We start from the raw sequence: 9,575 nt of genomic DNA, 5'->3' as shown, positions 1-9,575 counted from the left end.
TACTTATAGACACCCCCAGCAAAATTGTATGTTGTGCAAATAATGCCCACATTGACTCGCCTCTTCCTGCTTTATACTCGCTTTGGCAGCCAGTTATGATTTAAACTACTATGTACACATTTTAAAGGAAAATGGGCAGATTTGGAAAAATTTCTAGTAATCATTTATTTTCAATGTGCAGTTTAGAACTGAATATCTGGGGCTGTAAACTTGTATGGTTTCTGTCACAAAGGGAGCTGCTTTAGAAGTACCAAGACTAAATTGAAAAATGGTCAAGATGCATGCAACACTTGTGCAACTCTTTTGAAAAAATATTTGTTTCACAATTCTTTTGAACATGTTTAAAACTCAAGCAACAAGACATTGCAGGCCTCTGCAACTCATGCAAGAAAATTGATATGTTTTGAGACATTTGAAGACTCTTTTGAGAATGTTTTTCATCAAGAGTAACCTCCCGGTGTGGTCTTACACTAATGCAAAATTAAAGTAAAAGTGAAGTAAAATTTTTAAATGAATAAATAAATAAATACATTTATTTTGCCAGTTTTGAACACCAAAAACTGGTACCTAGTTCACATCCCACCTTTACAAGCTTTACCCTTGCAGAGTTGCTGTAGAGGTCATGGGAGTTTGATTGTCCACTCTACATTTATTTTGTGAACTTGGTAAAAGCTTTAGACCATCTTCCTTAAGTACTGCAGGAGGAGAGTGTCTAGTTTTGGAACCCCATCATCTTATTTTTATTATTATTATTTTATTTTATTTTTTTCAGTGTGGACTGGAGCAGTTAGCAGCTAGATGGGAAGTGGCTGAGATGAGAGACAATTCCTTTAAATCTGAGTCTATGGTTCTTGACCAAAGAAAGATGAAATACAACCCAAAAACTAAATCAGTTTTATAATAGTTTTCAGTTTATTGCATTTAACGACACCAAGGGCTGTAACTACTAAACAAAAATAGGAAGATAATATGATTTTGGTTTGCTTGACATCTCCAAAAACTGCATCAGTCAGCCATTTAAAGAAATGTTGACCTTTGAAATATCAAATAATGTGCATGTAGCATTTAACACAACGATACCCTTCTTAAAGGAAAAATGAGCTTCATCTTTTGACAAGTAAGAAAAAAAAGCCCAGAGATCATAAAAACCTTCCTGAAACCAGAAATATACTAAAACTATTATCTATTGTTTCTAAAAGAAATTGTGAGAGAGTAATTGTGCTCTGTGTGTGTGTGTGTGTGTGACAGCTTATTTAGCTGAGGGCTGTCACTGAACTGTAAAACAGCAATTAAATAAGCGTTGGATTCATCATGTTCATGTCACAGTGTTGTCTCCTGGCATCGCTCTCAGACACAGAATACCTTTCCTGACAGTCAATCAGTCAGCAGCTGTCAGAAAGTAAAACTAGTATTTCTTTATTAACCAGAAACATTATACGGCAGAATATTTTTTACATTTATTGTTTGATGACTATGTGAGTTACCGAATTGGTAGTCTGAAATGTTGGTTGACAGTGTCAGGTATCAGGATATCACTGAAAGATGAGAAGACTATTTTTGTTGCGTTTTGATGAATGCGGTGATAATGTTTTGTACAACCGTGGGAAATATTTCCGAACACTGTTACACTGAACCAAATGTATCTTGTTTCAAGATAATATTTAAATAGATATTAGAATTTGCTCCCTGTTTTAAATCGACAGGCGCCAAGATGTCTGCACTGTAAAATAAGACACCCTGTTGTAGAAACTGAACAGCAGGCAGGTGGGGTGGTTCGAGTTGACGTCACCTGGTGTCATAAACCCGAGGGTTTCTGTCCAGAGAGCGAAACCAGAACCAAACACGAAGACGAGGATAACGGTAAGTGCATTTATTTACAGGTGAAGCTATGTACAGTGGTCAGTTTCAGGAGGAGTCTGCAAGAGAAGGAGAACCGGGTGAGTCTCTGGTACAATTCTATTTCCAAGATGGTCGCAAGGATTACAATGCCTCTTTGTTTGCTTACAGGTCCTAGAGGAGGGTTGCGGCGTCGAGGAGAAGCAGAGCGGTTCCAGTTGTTCCAGAGGAGAAGCCAGTTTGCAGCGAGGTAAGTATCCGTGATTATCCAGGTAAGTAGTCTTTCAGATCCGTAGTCGTGGCGTGGCAAAAACCTGAGTCGTAGGCACAAGACAAAGAATGTAATTAGCATGAGGAGCATAGGTTGGGTTAGACACTGAGGCGGAGAATCTAACCCAGAAGATTCGATGCTCCAGCGAAGATCGGATCCCAGCCTGCTGCTTAAGTACCGGCTGGTCTCATCAGTGGAAACTGGAACACCTGTGGAGGAATGATTAGTGGCACTGCCCAAAAGGCGGGGCCAAGCCCAGATCCTCACACCTGGAGACCAAGTAGATGCACATTTCAGGAAATGAAATGATAAAAATCCATTTTTCCTATTGCAGTAGTAGTTGTAGTTTTTTAATGTTGCACTTGCCAACTTTTTGAGCTGCCAGCTTTTTGAGGTTATAGAGTAGGAGATGTGTTCTGTCTTTTCGTCTCCAGTGCAGATCTCAAAGTACGCTGGATTATGAAAACTAAACTTTGTGAGAAAATCTGTGAACATTTTCAAAATTCAAGCAACAAGGCTGCAAGCCTCTATGCCTTACATGCAGAAACTGGCCCAGTGAACCTTTCAAGACATTGTGGAAACCCCCTTGCAATTGATGTTAACAAACTGGTCTCCATCAGTTGCATCCCAGTGAGATTTTACCTTTAGGGTTAAGCAAGGACTATTCATAGGCTCATACAACCTCTTAATTTTTAAGGCCCAACCGTAACCCACAAAGCTGCCAAAATCCCAACCTGATTTGTTTGAACACAATGTTAAAAATACACAATACATGATAGAGCTACTTTTGTACCTTGAGCATCATATGAAGCTAATAGAAGTCTACCTCTGTCAAACAGATAATCTTTGGTATACCATGAAAACAAAGAAGGGTGGGGTGGGTAAACCCGTGCACCTATAAGCAGATGTGCGACACACAATGTCCTGATAAAGATAGGAATACAAAGTTGTGAGCGTGTGTGAGCGTGTGTTCAGTCCTGAGCTGCCATCCTTAACAGGAAAAATGGCAGGTAATTTCCTTAACAGGAAAAATGGCAGGTAATTTCACTCACTAACTGTATGTTTATGTGTGGAAAGCTCTGTCCCTCTCTGAGCTTCCAGAAAGTTGTGACATTACTGACCAGCAGGCCAACAGTCCTTCAGTATGTGTATGTGTGTGTGTGTGAATGGGTGTGTGTGTGTGTGTGTTTGTAAGGGATGACAGCAAACAGAGATAAACAGCATGTGTAGCCTGGAATGACCTGTGTGAGGATGACAGGGGGAGGAGAAACAAGATTCATGTGTAGGGAAGGAGGAGGAGGAGGAGAAAGAAGAATAAAAACCACCTCAACAAGTTCCTTTACAGATGCTGACCCTGAAATAACCCTCCTGATCCCTGGCTGACCCCAGAACCCTCATCTGGATCTCTGAAATGTGCAGGATGAAGAGTGATCTAGAGAGGACTTGAAGGATAAAAGGATTTACGCTGACAAGAGAAAAACTATATGGTTTGCATTCAGTGGAAACTTCAGATGAGAAGCAGAATTACGTTCTGCTGCCTGGGTGTGTTATATTAGACTAGGAGGAGACGCCGACATCGTGCGAGCAGAACCCCGCGACGTGGTGTTGGAAGTCGCGGTGGTGTGGAGGCTCGTGGTGGAGGAGGAGACGCCGACATCGTGCGAGAAGAACCCTGCGGCGTGGTGTTGGAGGCCGCAGAACCGGCTGGGGCAGCTGCCGCTGGGACGGTTCAGGAGTGCGTGAGTTATGCCGGGGACAGGTAGACGCAGACAGAGAAAAGACTCATGTAATGAGAACTCAGACAGTCTTGAGGAAATTAAAAGATCACTGAACTTTATGAGCAGTGAAATGACAAAAGTATCTAAACAGCAGGAACTCCTGGTCGGTCTGATCGAGGAGGTGAAACAGTTAAGAGTTCTCTTAAGTGACAGAGATAAACAAATAGCTAAGTTGGAACAAAGAGTTGACGATCTGGAACAATATTCTAAACGTGAGGATTTAGTAATCACAGGACTGGAAATAAAACCCAGATCCTATGCAAAAGCAGTGGCAAATGTACATACTACAGAGGACTCCCCACATGAAGATCTGAGGACTCTGGAACAACAGGTTGTAACATTTCTGCAGGACAAGGACATTGAAATCAAACATGAGGACATTTCAATCTGTCATACTTTACCCACCAAATCAGATAAACTTAAACCGGTAATAGTTATTAGATTCATCAGTAGGAAAGCAAGAAACAACTTAATTATGCAGGCAAGAAAACTGAAGGGTACAAACGTCTATATAAATGAACATTTAACTAAAAAAAATGGAGCTATTGCACGGGAGGCAAGGTTGCTGAAAAAACAGAAAAAAATAGCTGCAACATGGACGCGAAATGGAAACATCTGGATTAAGAAAAAGGAGGGAACACAGGCTAAAATGGTCCAAGAACTCAAAGACTTGGAAACATTTAAATGAATTAAAGAGGATAAAATCATAAACTTAAATAACTGAAACAGCATTGATAAAAATGAATCTAATAATATAACGGACAATGTGAGATATACTTATATATGGCATTATATGAAGACGTAGAGACAAAGGTTTACAGTTTGGACGATGTAATTAATCCAGAATTCTTTCCTGTTGTTAAAGACTCTGAATATTACGATGTAGAGCAATTCCAGAATATTAATACAACATATGGCCTTTCTATTATCCACTTCAATTGTAGAAGTGTGAATGCAAATTTATCTAAAATAACAGATTATTTACAACAGTTAAACAGAACCTTCTCAATAATAGCACTTTCAGAGACATGGCTTAATGATTCAAACATAGATAATATTTATTTTGACGGGTATGAGTTATATTATAAGAATAGGAGCAATAAAAGGGGAGGTGGAGTTGCTCTATTAGTTAATAAAGAAATAAAATGTAAAATCATTCATAAAATGTCTTGGACTATAGATAATATTATGGAAATAATAACAATTGAGATAATAAATAAGATTTCTAAAAACATTATTATAAGTTGTGTATATCGATCACCTGAATCGAACATAGATTTTTTTACAGATAAAATTATAAACGTCTTTGAGAGGAGTTGTAATAAAAACATTGTTTTGTGTGGGGACTTTAACATTGACCTGGCAAATAAAACTGACTCAAATCACATTGTTACATTCATAAACTCAATGCACAGTTTAAATCTTTATCCAATGATATCAAGACCAACAAGAATCACATCCCACAATGCTACAGTAATTGATAATATTTTTACAAATATAACAAACAGAGAGATAATGGGTGGTATTTTGATTACTGATGTAAGTGATCACTTACCAATTTTTACAATTTATAAAGATGTTCAAAGTAGTACAAAAGACATTATAATCAAGGAAAAAATAATAGACACATCAAGAAAAGCTTTGGATAAATTAAAAGACGATTTAAAAAAACAGAACTGGAAGAACGTATATGTTGATGATGTGAACAAAGCATATGATGTGTTTATGAATATTGTAGAAGATTTGTATGGAAAAAATTGTGTAAAAAACAATTATACAAAAAACAATACTGTCAACAAACCATGGATGACAAAAGGCTTAAAAAATGCTTGTAAAAAAAAGAATTACTTATATTCATGTTTCTTGAAATTAAGAACAAAAGAATCGGAGGATAAATATAAGAAGTATAAAAACAAGTTAGTTTTTATCATAAGACAGCATAAAAAGAAATATTATAGTGATTTATTAAATAGAAGTAATGGTGATATGAGGGCAACATGGAAAGTAATGAATGGTGTTCTGAAAAATCATAAAAGACATGCAGGCATTTCACAGCACTTTGTAAAGGAAGACAATGGAATACATGATCTGAACGAAATTGTAAATGAATTTAATCATTATTTTGTGAATGTTGGTCCTAGTCTTGCAGCTAAAATACCAAAAACAGATACAAATGTGAGTCATACAATCACGGGTTGTACCAACAGTATTTTTCTTGATGGAACTGACAAAAAAGAAATAAAGAATATTGTAAAAAATCTTGCAAGCAAAAGATCAAAAGACTGGGTGAACATGGATATGAGAGTTGTAAAGGATATAATGGATTATGTTATTGAGCCATTTACATATATCTGTAATTTATCATTTCAAAATGGTGTATTTCCAGACGGCATGAAGATAGCCAAGGTAATCCCTATCTACAAAAATGGAGAAAAAAATTTGTTTACAAATTATCGGCCAATTTCTTTGTTACCACAGTTCTCAAAGATTTTGGAAAAATTATTTGTAAATAGATTAAATTTATTTATTGATAAACACAATATATTAAGTAGCAGTCAATATGGGTTTAAGTCTAGAAATTCTACATCAATGGCTATCATGGATTTGATTGAACAAATAACAGCAGCTGTTGATCAAAAACAGTATTGTGTTAGTGTTTTTGTTGATTTGAAGAAGGCCTTTGACACCATTAACCACACCATTCTTCTGGAAAAGTTAAATAAATATGGCATAAGAGGTACAGCTTTACAGTGGGTATCTAGTTATCTGGAAAACAGGAAGCAGTTTGTGCAGGTGAATGATACAAGATCTGAACTCTGCAACATTACATGTGGGGTTCCTCAGGGTTCTGTACTTGGGCCAAAGTTGTTTCTTTTATATCTGAATGATTTAGTAAATGTGTCTGGGCTTCTTAAATGTGTATTATTTGCAGATGATACTACCTTTTTCTGTTTAGGAAAAGACATAGAACAAATGATGGAGATGATACAAATAGAATTTATTAAGATACAAACTTGGTTTAAACTAAATAAATTATCATTAAATTTGAATAAAACGAATTATATGATATTTAGTAAAAGAAATAAAGCTATCGATCTTCCTTTTAAAGTTGATGATGTTGAGCTCTGTAGAGTCAATGAGGTTAAGTTCTTGGGTGTTATCATTGATGAAAAGCTGACATGGAAACCCCATGTAAATTACATAAAAACAAAAATAGCCAAATCCATGGCAGTATTGTACAAAGTAAGGGACTTATTTCATGACAAATCTTTATTTATGTTATATAATGCAATAATTGCTCCACACCTGACTTACTGTATTGAAGTCTGGGGGAAAGCATGTAAAACAATTACAAATCCCATTTATATTTTACAGAAACGAGCAATAAGATGTATTACCAGAAAACATTTCAGTCACCCATCAAATGCTTTATTTTGTCAGTTGAAATTATTGAAATTTTATGAGTTGGTTGATTACAATATTTTGAAGGTTATGTATAAAGCTCATAAAAGTTTATTACCTCTTAATATGCAAGTATACTTTGTTAAGAGAGTAAGTAATTACAATCTTAAGGGTATAGAGATGTTTGTAAAGCCTAAGATTCGAACAAATTTGAAGGACCGATGTACTTCGGTACAAGGTATAAGATTGTGGAATAATTTGGAAAGTGAATATAAAAATGCTGGCTCGATAGATATATTTAAGAGAATGATAAAAGTCAAGTTGTTGAAAACATATACAATTGTATAATGTGCAATCATAAGAATTGCTGTACAAGAAGGAGTTGATGTTTTCTTTTTTCTTTTTTTTTCCTTTTGTTGTTATGTTTTATTATTTGAAAACTATCATTGTTTGAATTTGTTTATTTTTGAAAAAANAAAAAAAAAAAAAAAAAAAAAAAAAAAAAAAAAAAGAATTATCCCTGAATATTTAACATTTAGTCAAATTTGAGCATTGCTTAGTTTAATTACCAAATTACCACATTGTAACTACAGACTGTAGTTGCTTACACTTATGGATATCCACAACCAGAGGTTCAGTCCAAATACAGGCACATTTAATTTATTTTCTAAATTTGGTTAAAAAAAACTTAACTATAAACTATTAAAAAGAAAACTAAAGAGCTGTCACCCATTTGTGATAGGACTTTAAAGAATAATGAAGTATTTAACCTTTTTTTATTTGTTTAATTGGTGAGAAAAAAGAAAAAGAAAAAATTGAATTTTACTGTCCATTTAAATCTGTATTAGGTCTGATTTAAAAATTAAATTTTAATTTTTTGATCCATGATCTATTACTACGAATGCAACTTAACTTTTTCTTTTTAAATTAGCATTTGCATCCACATATGTCTGGACTAAAATTTATTAATTTTATGGCAAAATCCTTTGTGGGTTCTTGAAATAAGCTGCCAACCAATAGAAAGTAATTTACGTTAAGGTGACTATTCGGGCTACAATCTTCTTCTTCTTTTGTTTTATTTTCCAGCTGCTCCCTTTAGCAGGGGTTGCCAGAGCAAAGGAACTTGCACAAACAATCTGGCAATTGTTTTACATTGATATTTTTTCTGAAACAACTTGGGTTAAAACCCACAGCCTCAGGATTTTGACTATAACAATAATAATGATTAAAAAAAATTATTTTCAAAGTGAATGTAGGATTAGGTGGGTTTTTTTTTTGTTTTTGTTTTTTTTGCAGGGCAAAGTTTTGTAGTTTATAATTGAACTGTTTCATAGCTAAGAGCTTGATAATTCAACTTTTTGGCCTTTTCTGTGTTGGCAGCTCCGGGCTTCCATACAAGGCGAGCTGATCAGCTGAGTTGTTCTACAGAACCATACGGTTTTCTTCAGGAAAGGGTTATGAAATCAGACACCTGTTTAACATTTGCTGCAATGCCAGTGCACTTCAATATACTCAAGGTCTCTGTGACATATACTCAGGGTAGGTCGCTCTTTGAAAGTTTTCAGGCAAACTAGATCCAGTTCAAAAGGTTCTAAATGTTCCATCCATTTATACTGAGATGATTTATTGTTGCAGTGGTCCCTCTTTAAGCAGAAGGATGGAGGAGGAATGGTAAACACTGACATAAATCTCAGGGGATTTCCCTAATTGCAAGCTGCAGTTCTCTCTTTCTGGCTCTCTCACACAGTCTCTACCCCCCCCCCAACACACACCCCTTTATTTCCTTGAGAGTGAACGTGAAATGCCTTAGAAACAAACTCACATGTCCTGTATGGAGGCAGACATGCAAAAAGAAAAGGAACTCTTCACTTCCTCTCTGGGCTTAAAGGAGATGTGATGACATTTGGGTTGACAGTCAACTTTCTTTAAACTCGTACAAGAACGGGGATTTCCAGAGTTTTCATAAAATCTATTGTTTAGCTCTGTCTTATAGAATATTTGAACTAAACCATTAGGTTTTAAGGAAGGAGATGATCAAAACTACAGCTTGAGTTAAAGTCGAACATTCACTGAACTTACGACTTTATTTTCAAGCTCTGCTTTTCATGCCAGAGTTTTAAACGAAGATCATGTCATAACTAGAGAAGTTGCATTTCCTGCGAAAATGCAGTGTGAATGCTTTTTTTGCTGAATAATTTTGCTGAAAGCGGCTGAAGATATGCTGAACAGCTGAAGTTTAATGAAAACGCAAAAAGTGAAACAGAAGCTAATTTGAAGAAGATTTGCAT

General features: G+C 35.6%; 1 long non-coding RNA gene across 1 annotated transcript in view; it reads right to left on the bottom strand.

Moving 5' to 3' along the window:
* Positions 1-889: 889 nt before the first annotated feature.
* Positions 890-9,575, bottom strand: part of LOC119617549 — an 11,109-nt gene continuing 2,423 nt past the window's right edge. Inside the window, exons 2-3 of the long non-coding RNA XR_005233876.1 lie at positions 2,006-2,150; positions 890-1,916 (exon numbers count right to left, since the gene is read on the bottom strand). This is a non-coding gene — a long non-coding RNA (uncharacterized LOC119617549). The remainder of the gene's footprint in view (positions 1,917-2,005; positions 2,151-9,575) is intronic.

Source organism: Kryptolebias marmoratus, linkage group LG1, assembly GCF_001649575.2.
Source record: "Kryptolebias marmoratus isolate JLee-2015 linkage group LG1, ASM164957v2, whole genome shotgun sequence".
Taxonomy (NCBI): domain Eukaryota; kingdom Metazoa; phylum Chordata; class Actinopteri; order Cyprinodontiformes; family Rivulidae; genus Kryptolebias; species Kryptolebias marmoratus.
Note: the sequence above shows the minus strand (reverse complement) of the source record. Positions and strands in the feature narration are given on the sequence as shown.